Genomic DNA, 16,250 nt, shown 5'->3' on the forward strand with positions numbered 1-16,250 from the left:
CATGCGTGATGGCTGTTGGTTACTCGTTGTTAGGCGCCATTTCAGTAGCCATGGAGCTGTGGACGATTGAACATCGCGTCATTGTTGTTAAGACGTTTATTCAAACGGGTAGTTTGGTGGTGCTTAGACAGCGCAGATTTCGTACTCACTTCAATGTTGGTCGACGTGGCGCCGTTCCGTCTCGAAACACAATATTGAAGTGGGTAAAAAACTTCAGGACAACTGGATCTGTGAGGCCGGGAGCAGCTCGGGGAGGTGACCGAACCGTTAGGACCCCGGAAAACATCGAAAGGGTTCGACAAGCTGTGCAGGCCAGCCCTCGTCGGTCAGCGGTACGGCACGCTCGCGCTCTACGGCCTTATTTTTTCAAGGAAGGCAGACGCACTGTGACAGTCAACTCACAACGTTATGTTACGATGTTGCGCGAGTTCTTACTGCCTGAATTGAGACGACGTCGCATTGACCTCCCTACAGTTTGGTTTCAGCAAGATGGGGCTACTTGCCATACCTCAAGAGAATCAATGGCCTTATTAAGAGAACATTTTCCAGGGCACCTCATTTCAATCCGTGGGGATGTGGAGTGGCCCCCTCGATCGCCCGATCTTTCACCCTGTGACTATTTTTTATGGGGTTACCTTAAAGCTAAGGTTTAGATTAAAAAACCACGCACTCTTGAGACCCTTTCAGATGCCATCACCAGAGAAATTCGAGCTATTCCACTTGCCATGGTTGAAAGGTCTATGGACAACTTTTCCGCGCGTCTGCAATAATGCTTGGACAAGAACGGCCGCCATTTAGATGATGTCATTTTTCAAACATGAATTACATTTTTAAAATGTCTTTGTTACAGTGTATTACATGGCATTATATATGTAGTCTTTTTTTAAAATAAAAATTGAAATTCGACTAAAAATAAATGTGTACGAGTTTTCTGAAAATCGTCACACCTCCCTGACGGACCCTGTATATCGTTTTTGGCCCCATCTCCCAATGGTGAAGAATCACTTTTAAAATTCTACCAGCCGGATCCGAATCCGGATCTTCACCAAAATCTAATCATTTCGTCCGTGTCACATACGCTACCTCTCTGCCAAATTTTGTCCGAATCCGTCCACAACTTTTTGAGATATCTTGTTTACAGACAGACAAACAAACAGACAGGGGTGAAAACATAACCTCCATCCACCTTTGGTGGCGGAGGTAATAAATAAGTGTCCGTCCCTTCATGGCGCCAGACCGAAGCAAAATTACCTGTCATTATTTGATTGTTTTGACTTATTGGTATCACACTGAGTGTTCAGATCTACTCATTCACATCTTGTCAAATTGACTGGCAAATAAGAAGAAATCATAGTTGGACCACAGTTGGGTCAGCCTGCTATTGACAAGCACTAATTAGTAACATTTATTCACTGTGTTGTCTCAAGATTTCTAAATGGATTTAGACAATATTGGCCTTTCATAAAAGATATTATCCCAAAAATATTGTAACATTAAGCCCAAACTATATTGAGAAATAAATCCTACAGCTTGTGCATATTTTCCCACACTGTTCGTGGCATCAAGTCAACAGGATCCTATGCCATTTGTACTGAAGTATATAGAGATGTGGGCTATCATGTAGCCCAGCACCTAAAATAACTTTTCCAAATGATATGGCAGAAGAAAAACATCCCCAACGACTACAAGGATGCATCCATCATCCATTTGTTTAAGGAGAAAGTCAACAGAGATGTATCCGTGACAACCATAAGGGAATATATCGACTGATAACTGCTGGAAAGATTTCAAACAGAATAATCATAAAATAATTTTATTTATCAAACACTGCTGAGAACTTCCTTGTGGACACAGCCAATGCACGTTAGAAAAGACACAGGAACTACTGACACTATTTTGCTCCCTGGCAAATGGAAGAAAGGTATCTTGAACAAAATATGGACCCTTACTTCACCTTTATGGATCGAATGATGGCCTCAACACTGTTAAGTAGAGATGGCCTCTAGAAACGTATGACCAAAATTGGATGTCCAAACAAGTGCATACCCATGATTTTCAAACCCCTTTCCAGACTCAAACAGAGTCAAACAAGGATCTGTTCTTGCACCAACTTTCTTCAGCATCCTATTTGTGCCATATTCTACTTTATGGTTTCAGGAATTTTGATAGCGGGGTCAACATTCATTTCAGAACGGATGGTAAACTCTTCAACTTCCACGGACTGCCAGCAAAGATTAGTATGCCATTACTTGGCTATGTACAAGATGATTCCTAAACCATCCGGGATCTCGTTGCAGATGTATGGAAATGGTTTTGCCTGTCCATCACTCTGAAAAAGATCAGAGTCATTTAGCAAACAGCCAATGCAAACCATATGTGCCTCCTGTTCTCAGTGTTGATGACACGCAAACACTCAAAGCTGTTGATAAACTCAATGATGTTGGCAGCACAGTGTCCCATGATGTCCACACTAATGAAGAGCATACCCATCAGCTAGCCAAAGCCAGCACATCATTTGCAGGCTTCAGTTATCACGACAACTTAGCACAGGGTATCAGTTGAGTTGGCACACTGCAGGTCTTCCACCAGAGTTTGAGGCCTCGTGCACTAACTAGGTAGGCTGCCTCATCAGCTGGGGGATAATCCTGAGCCCCTCCTCTGCCAATTATGACTGGGTGCTGCTCCAAGCATCGCATTTTGAGAGGCCCATCCTAGGCCAATACATTGTGCTATCGACCCGTTGTGGCTTTACTTTTTCAGGCTAAGGGACCCTTTTCTGCCCATCCTCTCCCACTCCTCTCCAAGTATGAAAGTTCACTCAGACATTTCATCTACTCCTGAAAGTTTTCGAATGGCAAAACAAAATACTTCTTTGTTACCTCAATTTTATAACATCTGAGGCCTATGATTATTGAAAAGCTCTATTTTAGCTTGGATTTATAACCAAATTACTTAGCCAAAGCTGTGATTAACTGGGATGGACAATAATCTTTCTTCAAAATGAAAACAAAGAAATGAGAATTTTCTTGGCCCGCTCCAATCTCTTGTTCGCCGAACATAATAAATGTCCAAATGTTGCTGGATTTCTCATGTTTTGACCATTTATGGACCACAACATTATCTTTGTACAGTCATGGCCAAAAATATTGGCACCCTGGCACTTTTTTTCAAATAACTCACATTTATCTCTAAAAAATAAATTGAAATTAACCCTTTGAGTACGGATGACGTCCAGTGCCGCAACCCACGAAAGTTTTTGTGTACGGATGAAGTTACTACACGTCATCGACTATACCTATAAATACATCGTCAGTACGTGGTTGCATTCCTGTACCAAAATGCCAAATTAATCCCGTACCGGGAGTATTTTTATCAAAAAAAACTCCCGTACTCAAAGGGTTAAAAAAAGTATTTGGTCTCCACAAAAATATTGGCACCCTTGCACTTTTTTTCAAATAACTCACATTTATCTCGAAAAATAAGTTGAAATTAACAAAAGTATTTGGTCTCCACAAAAATATTGACATCCTTGCACTTTTTTTCAAATAACTCGCATTTATCTCGAAAAATAAGTTGAAATTAACAAAAGTATTTGGTCTCCACAATTCTTTATTTCACTGTTAATATTACAGAACCTTTGTTTTTCATTCAGAACTTAAAGGGCCACAGACACAGAAAATAATGTTTGGTTTAATTAATAGATATTGCTTCACTGAACACTTAATCGTCCTTTTTTTTGAATAAATATCACTCGATTGGCCCCCGCCACCCAAAAAACGGCGACTTGATTGCTCATGTGACTGGCTACGTCATCGAGGGAATGTTTGTTGCTGCTGGTAGTTTTTAGCTGGTAGAGGAGTCCCGCCCCTAAAATCGTGATGTTCATTCATGATGTCACCTGTGTGATGTAATCGAGGGAAAGGTTTCTCAGCACGCAATGATAACTGCCTGACCAAGAATCTTCTGATAGTCAAAATCATTATTAAAAACTTTTAATCTTTTCAAACTTGTTGAATGAGTGATTTTATATTGCACGCACCTGCTAATCACCACATGTGAGTTCAATTCCAAAGTAAAGGAGAATCACCTGCTTGAAATCTAATTATTTCTAACAACTTCTAAAAGGTACCAATAATATTGTCTAAGCCATTTTAGGATTCCGGTGTGGAATAAGCTAAGATTTCGTAAATTTTTCAGCTTTTTATTGTTTTGTTCCAGGGCAAACCAAAGAAATACAAATGTGGATACCAAAATATTTTTAAATTTCAACAATTTTCTTGAAGGAATGGTGCATTATTTGAAAAAAGTGCAAGAGTGCCAATATTTTTGGCCACGACTGTATATGTTCCTTCACCCTCTAAGGCCAAGTTGTATCAGGATTTAACCAAAAATATCATTTAACTTAGGAGTATACTCTAAGTAGGAAAAACTAGTTTCTAACCAAGGTTGAATATGCGGCCACACCTTCCAGACAAAGATAGCCATGTTACAGACGCACTTTCCTCCCTTGGGGTCAACATCATGTCATCTAGTGATCGCATTTTAAACATCAGCAGTTGTAAGCCAATCCAACAATAATCTCTATCTTGAACTTGTTAGGCAACATTAACCCTACTTAACCCAATATTTTTACTTGATGGTTAGTGTCACTCCGCACCCCCTTCTCTTTCCTCTTTTCCTGTTCCTTCATTCCTTTGCTTATTGTGTCCAACGTCTGACCCACTGCCCCAATGTAAATTACTGTAATGGCTTTTTTACCCTCAAGCACCTCTTACTTCTATAAGCTTTGATCTTGTGAAGGAACAAAGACAAGTTAGGTAAAATGTTTTTGCCAATGCATGGCGGACAGCTTTGAGAACAATTTTATACTCTCTGACCATGATGCCACTCACAGCATGGGTATATTCACATTCCAGACACCACCTTGCGCTGATTTACGTGCAGATGTCATCCAGCACAGGAGTACAACAGATGGAAAGGCAAAGTCTTTGGTGACATCATTAGACCCTAATAACCACCAGCAAAGTGTTAGATGGCAGATTTGAGCATCATGTCTGTCCATATAATAAAATTACCTGTGTGTCAATATTATCATGTGAACACACTGTAGCTGTACTCCAATATTCTTCACCCAAATCCACCGAAATAGCAAGGCCTCAAGTCTCATGATGAGGAGCAAATTGCCAATCCACAACTGCGATGTACAACCCAATAATTTGCCAGAATACTCAAATAAATTTAGCTGTGTAAAGCACAATGGTGTTTGGTGAGTCTCAGAAAAATAAAGCAACCATGTGTCAAGGTTCTTTAACATCTGATGAGCCACTGCACTTGAATAACTTGCAGGATAAAGCAGGACAACCAGCCCGGGTTCCAGAAAGGTAACCTGCATCTTGTTGACTTTAATCGGCTGACGTCCTTCATTGGAGCAGACTGCAAGCTTATGGCTTGGAAGAATTAAGAGCAAATGTGTATAAACGCAAGGAGGTCTCTGCCAAAGACAATGGAAAGCAAGGCCAATATAAAGAACATGCAGACTTGTCAATTAACTAATGCAGCTCAGCACTTCAGCTCAATGCAGCCACAGGAAGAAACCTTATTTGAACGAACAGGATGACATAGGTCAAGAAACAACAGATATACCACAAGGTTTACTATCGGAAGTGCAAGAGGTGTGCAGCAGATGTCAGTCATAACGAAAGGATCGACCAGGCATTCCCCTATTCAAAGAATGGTTATAATCGCACATCAACAAGTGACGAAGCTGTGATCAGATGATGTGGGAAGTGATAAATTGGGATAAACACTTCAATAGTTATACAAGGCCATCCTGGCAAATTGATTGTCAGCAGATACTGTGGCCATCAATTAGCCTTTGCATGATCTTCACAAACAAGTTTGTTATTTGAAAGACTGCCAATAAAAGTTAAGAACGATTCGTGTTAATAGTGTTATCTTAAGAATAATAGTGTTGTAGTGTCAATTTGTTTTATACAGTGTACCCCTTCCCTCCCCCTCTCCCCCACCCTCCCCCACCCCCCCAGCCCTCTCCCTCCCACAGATCTCTCGAGGTCCCTGTTCTCTACTGTTATGATTGTGTGCTTCCCTCTCTCCCCATCTTGTCTCCCCCTCCCTTTATAATGTTTAATGTGTCCGTTTATGTTTTTGGTGTTTTATGTGCTAATGTGCGTTTAATGTGGTAGCTCTTACACGAGCGTCAATCTTGTATACAAAATAATAATAATAATAATGAAAATAAATAAATAGATAAATTTTTAAAAACGAAAAAACTGCGGGTGATGCTTACGAACTGTGGGTGATGTGTGGATTATGTCAACCGATCCTGCTCTGTGCCCTTATCCCGTCAAGCACACTGTCAACTGGACTTTGTGTCCTCACCCAAGAAGGCAGAGAAAGTTCTGTTCAATTTCAACCCTGCTTTGGCAATGGGCCCAGATGGCATCAGTGAGCATCTATCAATGTACGATAATAAATAAAGATTGTGTGGCTGTAGCTATGTCATGAATATTCAATCATCAATTGGTCATGGCATTGACCAATTGGATGTGCCCGTTTTCTCCTTCACTTATCAATTGGTCATGGCACTGACCATTTTGGTCTGCCTGATTTCCCGGGCATCTTTCTTTGTTTCTTTGAAGGTGGGTCTAGATGGGCACTGCGGCTGGAGACAAACTATTAAGAATGAAAATAATGAAATACAAATAGAGCTACATTCAAATGTTACATATTTATATGAATGTATGTGAATTACCATTCAGGTCTTTGCTTATCCGTGTGTAGTATATTAAGTTGTTGTGTAGTTGTTGTGGTTGGAGGGTCAGGAGCCCTTCTGAGGGAGTGGCCGGAAACGGAAGTGACCGGAAACGGAAGAAGAAAAGACACGAGGAAAAAAGGACGATTATTATTCTTCCTCGCCCCGCTCCGACAAAAGGTGGGATCGACCTTGCGCTGCGTGAAACAGCGGCGTTCCGAAGCCTGTCTGGCGAGAGGAATTACCGGAACGTGTACCGGCCCGGTGGAGACGTCAAGTTGACGTGGGGCCGTGCATCGAACCCGCGTCTGGCCTCGTTCGCGGCACCGTCCAAACAGACGCGTGCGGGTCGCACGTTGGGGCCTAACGCGCCTTGCAAGCGGCGTGGGGTTTGGCTTGCTCTACCGTATCCGCTTCGCGTGGCCACGAGGGGCTGCAGCCTCGGTGCCTGGTACGATACCTGCCCGGTGGAAAAACGTCCACCCGGGGTTCGTTCTACCGCCCGAGTGCGGTGACGGCGACCATCATCTTGGTCAGGAGGGGCCCAGAGACATTGTGCGGGACCGAGACCAAAAGGGTGTCGTGAGTACTCACCGGGACACACGTATATAAGATGGCCATCTTACTCATAGGAAAGTGCTTGTGAATTGGGAATTGTTGATGGTTGTATATGGTTGATTGCTCGGGGAAAATCTCCGTGGTTGTGTCATTGCAATTGTATGGTCATTCCCATTGAAATATATCCTTGAACGTCAGTTGTCTCCTGGGGTGAAATTCATATGGATTGCGTGGCGAAAGCGCATATTTAATACAGCTTTCTGGCGAAGTTCCTCTCACGGTCCGGGGGTCACCGAGACCAGGTATTCACCGAGGGGACCACATAACACAAAGTACACCGTCCCCTTGCCAAATAAATAAATAAATAACATATTCTCCAGGGCATGTCATTGCTGGGGCGCCTTCGCGTCCGGCGATGCTGCAGTGCAGCACATGAAGACGGAATTGGAAGGGAGCAGTGTACAATAATTGATTGATTAATTGCAAATTTAAAATAAATAAATAACAATCGTAAAATAATTAATTTCTTAATCAATTGGCTTATAGCATACCCAAACAACCACCGCTTCATCCAAATCTGTAACTTTTTGAAAATTAAGTAATTAATGGAAAAATTAAATAATCAATCGATTAATCAATAAATCAAAATACCCTTTACACCCAAATCCCTTGGTCATTGTCATGTCCAAATATCAGCCTCCGAGCTCAAAAGGTGCCTGAGATATTGTCCAGATGAGAAAGAAAATAAATGAGTTCTTAATAAATTGATAATAATTAAGGAATTAATCAATTAATTAATTAATTAATTTAAAAAAATTAAAAATAGCATTTTTGACAAAGCACTTGTTCACTCTTGTGTCCAAATTTCAGCTTCCTGACTCAAAGGATGGCTGAGATATCGCCCAGACAAACAAACAAGAAAACAAAAACTGAGTGAAAACCGAGTACTCCCTTTCGGCGCCTGCCGATGCCGTCATACAGCGCCTGGAAATGGAATAGGGAGGGAGCAGTGTACAATGATACATGATGAAATGTCCAATGAACAGGTTTTTGTTTCCATTGGTACCGTTTGTCTCAGCAGAAAACGTCATCACAACAGACTTCACATGAGTATGTTGCAATGCGATTGCTTGGAGTATGATAGGGCGTTAACAATAAAATTTATTTCAAAAATGAGAAAAATTATATAAAGTGCATCCAACAATGTGCCGCAGCACATTGCCCAACAAAGGTGAGCCGAGGAGGGTGTTCTCACATCCCGCACTGTCACTCTTACTTCTCCTCTGTCTGCTGCTCAATCTGTCCGTCATTAGCAGCCTTTCATCCACCAGGAAGTCAGCAAACATCACTCCCGTCCACAAGGAAGGTGTAACGATGATCCACTCAACTAAAGATCAATAAGCTTACTTCCAATTATGAGCACAATCACTGAATCAACCATTGCTGACATTAATTATTTTGTCGTTTCAAGCAGATTGGTATTTCACCATCAATTGGGATTTCAACTCTGTCACAACTCTGGACATGGTGCTGTATCTCCATCAGTAATGGTTAGAGGCGGTAAATATCAAACAAAAGGTACGGACTATCTCAATAGAGTCTAGACAAATCTTGGATGGACGTCAAATTGGGCATCCTGTCTGCCTGCATTAGTTGGTGGATGTTAAATATCTCACAGCGTCCTTTGTGAAGAGTATGCGAACTATCGCCAGCACCCTGTACAAATTATTATAAATTCCTGCCCTGATCTACAGAGGGCATTGCATCAGTGGCACAGTCTACGATTGGACCCCACAGCGTTGTGCTGCAAAAGGTGTGTTGTGTTGTTGTTCAAAAGTGCCCAGAATTCACGTATTTTGTGAACGGCTCCTCACCACCAAAGAAAGTTACACGACTTTTTACTTATTGCGAGAGACCATTCATTTACTTACTCGAATAATCACTTATTTGCTTTTGAAGGAAACATCTTTTTTTGTAAAATAACTTAATGCCAACGTTTACATATTACATACTGTACACAAAATAGAGGAAAATCCCCATGCAGTCCCCCAACCCCTCTCCTTCACTTGCGGCATTATTCATTCCTTTATCCACACTCATCTAAATTCCACCCCCAACCTTTTTCTTTCTTTTTTTTTTTTTTTTCAATTCAATCCTACCTCCTTCCATGCCTCCCTACCTCCTTCCTAGTTCAAATGCATCTCGGAAATATGTCAATGGCTCTTTAAATACTCAACTTCGTGTGCAATCAACTTCGTGTACATACAGTAACGTGAAAAAATAAGTACACACCCATGTACACCCCATGTACACCCCATGTACAGTTTGTACACCCCATGTAAAGTTTTGACTTTTTCAACATATTTCAACACATAGCTATTTGATCTTCATTTCAACAATATTGATAGATAAAGGTGATATAATATAACAAATATCATGAAACATTTACATTTTGTAGTCCATTGTATAATTTAAATAAACATAAATGCAAATTTCGCACGTGGAAAAAGTAAGTACACCCTTAGCTCTAATAGGTGGTATTGCCCCCTTTGGCAGAAACGACCTCAAGTAGGCGTTTCTTATAACTGTCTACCAGTCTCTGGCATCGACTAGGAGAAATTTTTGCCCACTCCTCCATGCAGAATTCTTTCAGCTGTGCGATGTTTGAGGGGTTTCTTGCATGCACAGCTCGTTTCAAATCCCCCCAAAACATCTCGATGGGATTTAGATCCGGGCTTTGACTTGGCCATTCCAGAACCCTCCATTTCTTTCTTTTCAGCCATTCCTTGGTGGATTTACTGGTATGTTTAGGGTCATTGTCATGTTGCAAGGTCCACCTTCGGTTGAGCTTCAACTTTCCGACAGATGGCCTCACATTATCCTCAAGCACCCTCTGGTACAATGAATAATTCACAGTGGATTATATGATGGTGAGCTGCCCAGGCCCTGATGCAGCAAAGCTGCCCCCAAACCATAATATTTCCACCACCATGCTTTACAGTTGGTATCAGGTTCTTGTGGTCAAATGCTGTCTTTGGTTTTTGCCAAACATGTCTTCTGGTACTGTGGCCAAATAGCTCTACCTTTGACTCATCTGTCCAGAGCACATTGTTCCAGAAGTGCTGGTCTTTGCCTAGGTGTTCATTGGCAAACTTTAGTCTTGCCCTGATGTTCTTTCTGGACAGCAAAGGTTTCCTCCTGGCACACCTCCCATGTAGATCAAATTTGTGCAGCCTCTTTCTAATGGTAGACTCGTGCACTTTGACACCAACAGTGGCAAGAGCTACCTGTAGGTCCCGTGATGACATACTGGGGTTCTTAGAGACTTCTTTCAGCATCTTGCGGTCTGCTCTTGGGCTGAACTTGCTGGGGCGGCCTGGCCTGAACAAGTTGGCAGTTGTTTGGAATCTTCTCCACTTGTACATGATCTTCTGGACAGTCGTATGATTGATTTCAAATTGTTTGGAGATCTTTTAAAATCCCTTCCCAGACTCATAGGCATCTATAACCTTCTTTCTGAAGGCCGCAGAGAGCTCTTTTGATCTCGGCATGGTGACGCCGCACACTTCAACAACAAAGAGCAAACCAAACTAAATGTCTGAGGTTTAAATAAGACAGGTTCCTCCAAGATCCTCTCTAACGATGTTCTAATCGTTTGCACCTGAGCTGGTGCACCTGATTCTAATTTTAGGTATTTGAAGTAGTGATAAATGTCGGGGTGTAGTTACTTTTTCCACATGCGGAATTTGCATTCATGTTTACTTAATTATACAATGGACTACAAAATGTAAATGTTTCATGATATTTGTTATATTATATCACCTTTATCTATCAATATTGTTGAAATGAAGATCAAATAGCTGTATGTTGAAATATGTTGAAATATGTTGAAAAAGTCAAAACTTTACATGGGGTGTACTTACTTTTTCACGTGACTGTGCATGTTGTATTTACTGCCTATGCTCCTTTGTAGATGTAAGTTGTGAATGTTTAAAAAATCAATAGCACTGGTTATGTAACACTATTATATTAAATAAATTATCTCACTCAACGGTCTTTTTCTGACGTACACGGCTCTTTTCTGAGCACTGAATTGAATGGACGTGGTTTGACAACTTGGTGGTCCCAAACCGAATGCGAAGTTTAAAACACTTCGCACATACTTATTCGCAAGTTGGAGTCGAGATTAAAATTTGAACAGGAAAAGTAATGAGATTCTTGCATGTTCTATGTTTCCATCAGAGATGTTGCACTCCGACTTAATGTTTAACTCGTACGTACAAGTCCCAAACCTGCTCTTTCCTCCTATATGTTCAATAATCACTTGAAACAAACAATCTCAATTATGTTTCAAAAGTTGACAACACTATTGTAGATTATTTTGCTTTTCTTACAAACCGCAATACTTCTTCGTTGTTATTGTTGGCCTGCCCTTATTACCATTCTTATTACCTCCATTATGTTTTCAACCTTTGTTACTTGCAAGGCCTGCCCTTATTACCATTCTTATTACCTCCATTATGTTTTCAACCTTTGTTACTTGCAAAATGGAAGATTTTTCAAGTATATTGGTCGGTTGCATGTGTGGTTCTGTCTGTCTGACTGTCTGTTTGTTTGTTTGTCACCGGGCTACAGGTCACAATTCTAAACTGATCGTCACGAAACTTCACTAACTTGTATAGGTCGTCCGAATTGAGAAGCATATTGATTTTGAGGTCAAAGGTCAAATTTCTAAAATTGCCATTTTAAATCCGATCGACTTGAAAATTAATAGCATTTGTATGTTGTCACTAAATTGGAAAACCCAACTATTTTTGAGGTCAAAAGTTCAAAGGTCAACTCAAGGTCAAACTTCCAAAATCATCAATTTTCATCTAAAGATCATCAATTTTCATCCGATTGACTTGGAAATTTAACAGCATTTGCATAATGCTTCACTGAATTGGGAAAACTATTTTTGAGGTCAAACGGTCAAAGGTCACCTCAAGGTCAAACCTCTAAAATCATCAATTTTCACCTGAAAAATTGATTTCATCAATCAATCAATCAATCAATCAATCAAATCAATAAAAAATCCTCAATTTTAATATGATTGGTCCGAGCTTTGATTAAGATAGTCAATTTTAATCTTAATGAAATTGACAATTTGATGTATCCATGGGAATCTTTTTTGGGGGGGAGAGATGGATTTTGTAAGTATAGTCTTCTTGTTTGTCCGTGGGCATGATATATCAAAACGTTATGGACGGATTCAAACTAAACCTGGCGAATAGGTTGGGTGTGTGACGAGGACAAATCAATTTTATTTTGGTGAAGATCCGGATCAGAAAATTTGAAGTGATTCTTCACCGTTGACAGATGGGGCCAAAAACTATATACAGCACTATATCTCAAAAAGTTATGGACGGATTCAGACAAAACTTGGTGGATGAGTTTGGCAGACGACAAGAACGAATTGATTAGATTTTGGTTCTAGATTCAGATCAGATCTGGATTCAGATCCGGCTGATCAGTGGGATAGATATCAGACATAAGCAGACATAAGAGTGGGATCAGACGTAAGCTATTCAGCCTGGTGGAGGCCTGGTGGAGAATAAAATATGCTCTCTACTGAGTGTCGTTCTCGTTTTCTTCCCCGTTTTACATCCAATTAGCATTACAATACCTCCCAGGTCTTAAAGGGCCTACTGAATTGGCTTGCTTAGTAAGACAATAGATGCATCTCCCATCAACCGTGTTCTTGCTCATCACTCTGATACTACAATCTCTCTAATGGCCACAATTATTCTCATATTCTTAAAGGATAGGCTGGGGAGAGATTTTAGCCCAAGGATTTTCACGAACCGGGTGGCGAGGCAATTTGAGAAGTTCGCAGAAGAAGACGACCACACATTTTGCATCTTCAGATGCATATGGCTGCCGGAGCAGATTCTTGACTATTGGGCACAATCCTGGATGGGTCGCCACTCCCACACAGAATACTCGAATGGCTCGTTCACCCCAGTTAGCTGGTGCTCATTTTCCCGACCTCGGAAGGATGACAGGCGGAGTCAACCAACCTGGTGTTAATTCAATGGGACTACTGGGCCTTGAATTCAGGACCCTCGAGATCTCAAGCCTTTTAAACCATTAAGCCAACACCAGGCTCATGCGAGAATTTAGAGTTCCGTTTGAGAGTTTCGGGGATATTCCCCAACTCTCCTGTGAGACCTTTTGACGTCCAGCAGTTAGCGTCCGTTCGAGGGACTGCATACTCCGTGATGCAGCACCACGACTGGTGAGAGTGTGCTTGGGAATCGAACCCAGCCGAGGCAGGGTGGAGTACAAGGTCCCGACGGACTAACTAAAGTCCGACACCACTGAGGATCGTTGTCAACTTTTTTCACACCCACGTGACCGTGTCCGACACGATGTCATGTCCGATGACGGTTCGTGATGAATTCTGTTTCCTGCTCAATTCTCCGGCACTTTCGCGACAAACTACCACGTATAATCCGTTAAACAACTACGATACAGGCAGAACACCGTCGTCATGCATCAATTATGGGCTGTCTTAACAACCGCACACCAAACGACTGTTACCGCGACATCGAAAAGCGACCCGAGTGGAGCATTTCCCGTGATCCTCTCGGATACAGTATTTTCACAAACAAAACAACTCGAGCAAAATCTGGAGTGCGTCTCACGAGCGCGGGAAATGGAACTGGATCGGGAAGGAACTCGTGCGCGCAGCGTGGTGGTGACGCCGGCGTGCGGGAAACGTCCTCACCGGCGGTTATGAGCTTCGAGAAGATGTCGGGCAACAACCCGCGGAGCCGTTGGGAAGTCGCCGTTCTGTTCGGGAAAACTCGCGTCAGGTTCGATCGCCGTGCCGCCCGGGACGGCTGTGGCGCCGCGTCACGCAAACAATCCTCCGCGCCTTCCGAGACACGATTGCCACGGATGGACGCTTCGTCTTGCTCCTGAAAGCATATTAGCGCCGCAAGCTCGAGTACGACTCGTGGTCGGGTCAATTTGCCTTCATTGAAGCTGCGCCACCTTTGTCTCGCGATGAACGCGACTGCACTATTTCCCGTCGCGGCACGCTCCTGTTGTTTTAGGCGGCGCTGCGGATCGGAATGTCACGTGATGCTGTTGTGTAAACAAAGTGATCACGTGCTCGGTAATCCACTCCAAAGGCTCCGTTGTCAATTTCAACGATCTGACCTGAGCATGTTACCAAGAGCGTGAAAAGGGAAACTTTGTATAATTTGCTGCTCCGTGTTTAATTATCATTGTAAAAGTGTGTGTGTGTGTGTGTGTGTTGGTGTGTGTGTGTGTGTGTGTGTGTGTGTGTGTGTGTGTGTGTATGTGTGTGTGTGTGTGTGTGTGTGTGTGTGTGTGTGTGTGTGTGTGTATACGTGTGTGTGTGTATACGTGTGTGTGTGTATATGTGTGTGTGTGTGTATATATGTATCTGTGTGTATGTGTATCTGTGTGTGTGCATGCATATGTTTGTGTGTATATATATGTATCTGTGTGTGTGTGTGTGTGCATATGTTTGTGTTTGTGTGTGTGTGTGTGTGTGTATATACGTGTATGTGTGTGTGTGTATGTGTATGTGTATCAGTGTGTGTGTGTGTATGTGTGTGTGTGTGTGTGTGTGTGTGTGTGTATCAGTGTGTGTGTGTGTGTATGTGTATCTGTGTGTGTGTATGTGTATCAGTGTGTGTGTGTATACGTGTGTGTGTATATACGTGTGTGTGTGTGTGTGTGTGTGTGTGTGTATATACGTGTATCTGTGTGTGTGTATATGTGTGTGTGTGTGTGTGTACGTGTATCAGTGTGTGTGTGTGTGTGTGTACGTGTATCAGTGTGTGTGTGTGTGTACGTGTATCAGTGTATGTGTGTACGTGTATCAGTGTATGTGTGTGTGTGTGTATGTGTATCAGTGTGTGTGTGTGTGTATGTGTATCAGTGTGTGTGTGTGTGTGTGTGTATACGTGTGTGTGTATACGTGTGTGTGTATATACGTGTGTGTGTGTGTGTGTGTGTATATATATATATATGTATCTGTGTGTGTATGTGTATCTGTGTACGTGTATCAGTGTGTGTGTGTGTGTGTACGTGTATCAGTGTGTGTGTGTGTGTGTGTGTGTACGTGTATCAGTGTATGTGTGTGTGTGTGTGTGTGTGTGTGTGTGTGTGTGTGTATGTGTATCAGTGTGTGTGTGTGTGTGTATGTGTATCAGTGTGTGTGTGTGTGTGTATACGTGTGTGTGTATATACGTGTGTGTGTGTGTGTGTGTGTGTGTGTATATATGTATCTGTGTGTGTATGTGTATCTGTGTGCGTGCATATGTTTGTGTGTGTGTGTGTGTATATGTGTATCAGTGTGTGTGTGTGTGTATATATATATAATATATATATATATATATATGTGTATCAGTGTGTGTGTGTGTGTGTGTGTGTGTGTGTGTGTGTGTGTGTGTGTGTGTGTGTGTGTGTGTGTGTGTGTGTGTGTGTGTGTGTGTGTGTGTGTGTGTGTGTGTGAGACGTTTAATGATCTAGCGTTGCTCTCTTGAAATATTAAGTGAATGAGCGCTTGCATTTTCAATTGCAGTAGTACCTGCACAGTTGGAGTGGCACCTGCCAACGAGCTTGACATCATATTGGCACCACAAGTGCAAGAAGCCCAGTTTGTTGTCAGACTTGTGGTCACGTGGTCTTCAAATTACCAGCCGGGAAACCGATGACTTGTCAGACACACCTAACACAAGTCCACATGCTGGGCAGGTGCTCGCAGAGTTCGGAAAGACGTTCAACGCTGCTCCGTACCTGAACGAGTCACTTGAAAGAATCTTTCGACCTGTTGTGTGAGCAACCATTTGCAGATGCTGCGACAGCGAATTCTGAAACGTTTTGCAACCACAGCAGTAGC

The 16,250-nt window shown here is 42.1% G+C and overlaps 1 protein-coding gene across 4 annotated transcripts in view; it reads right to left on the reverse strand.

Annotated features, from left to right (window-relative positions):
- Positions 1-14,420, reverse strand: part of LOC137424903 (forkhead box protein P1) — a 257,074-nt gene extending 242,654 nt beyond the window's left edge. For 2 of the 4 annotated variants that reach the window (XM_068112795.2, XM_078776069.1), the window contains exon 1: positions 14,100-14,254. The gene's annotated coding sequence lies outside the window, so the exon portion shown is untranslated. Of the gene's footprint in view, positions 1-14,099 lie in introns of all 4 variants that reach the window. The other 2 variants (XM_078776067.1, XM_078776071.1) reach the window with 2 other exon arrangements.
- Positions 14,421-16,250: the final 1,830 nt, after the last annotated feature.

The sequence above is a fragment of the Myxine glutinosa genome, chromosome 4 (assembly GCF_964187855.1).
Source record: "Myxine glutinosa chromosome 4, kmMyxGlut1.1, whole genome shotgun sequence".
NCBI classification, from domain to species: domain Eukaryota; kingdom Metazoa; phylum Chordata; class Myxini; order Myxiniformes; family Myxinidae; genus Myxine; species Myxine glutinosa.